Consider the following 881-nt stretch of genomic DNA (forward strand, 5'->3'; position numbering starts at 1 on the left):
TGCCGTTTTGTTCAAACGACCCTCGAATCATAGTACCTGTATGATTTTTAAAGGCATAAGAGTGCAATTTCCGGGCACTTCAAGAGGTCCATATTCTCAAATTGTTTGCATCTCAGCCTCAACTATGGTGGGCCTGAGGTCGTGTGGACTCTCACGCACTCTTACCGCCAAATCGTGCATCCGCCCCAATCAATAGGCTAGAATAACGCATAAGTTTTCATTACATTTGTTAAGACACCACCCGAACACTGTATTATAAGGCTACACCATACACTTGTTGTGGCCCTACTGCTCAGTGCAAGGCCCAGGTCCTTTTTCTTTTAGTGAAAAGTTGACGATTATAACGTGCCAAAATACCGTACATAATGAAACTGTTAAGAGAAAAAAAGAAAAAAAGAAAAAGAAAAACATCTTTAACGAACAATAAGTAAACATCAATCGATTTGGGGGAGAAAATGTAAAAAGTCTACAGCACCCGGTATTCCCAGGCGGACACCCATCCAAGTACTAACCGGGTCTGACGTTGCTTAAATTCGGTGATCGGACGAGAACCGGTGTTTTCAACGTAGTATGGCCGTAGACATGTGAGTAGTATTTCCACTCATAGTTAATCTCAGCATATAGCATAATTATCCAATCCTGAAGTTCTGTGATTGATGACGTTTCATATCAACGCGCGCTTGTCTGGCGGGGATTTCCTCTAACTCCCCTTACCACTCTGCTGCGCGAGTACATTTTTTACAAACACCGGTGTTGAACAATAAACCAACCATTTTACTACCGTATGGCATTAACTTGGATGCTTTAGACAGAAGAAGACTGCCGTTTTGTTCAAACGACCCTCGAATAATAGTACCTGTATGATTTTTTAAGGCATAAGA

General features: G+C 41.8%; 1 non-coding gene across 1 annotated transcript; it reads right to left on the reverse strand.

Moving 5' to 3' along the window:
* Positions 1 to 463: 463 nt before the first annotated feature.
* LOC117121430 lies at positions 464 to 582 on the reverse strand. Its single transcript, XR_004447547.1, has one exon. It is a non-coding gene; the product is annotated as a 5S ribosomal RNA (ribosomal RNA).
* Positions 583 to 881: the final 299 nt, after the last annotated feature.

The sequence above is a fragment of the Anneissia japonica genome, unplaced genomic scaffold, assembly GCF_011630105.1.
Source record: "Anneissia japonica isolate Jap-2015-1 unplaced genomic scaffold, ASM1163010v1 scaffold16127_len1008_cov108, whole genome shotgun sequence".
Lineage (NCBI taxonomy): Eukaryota > Metazoa > Echinodermata > Crinoidea > Comatulida > Comatulidae > Anneissia > Anneissia japonica.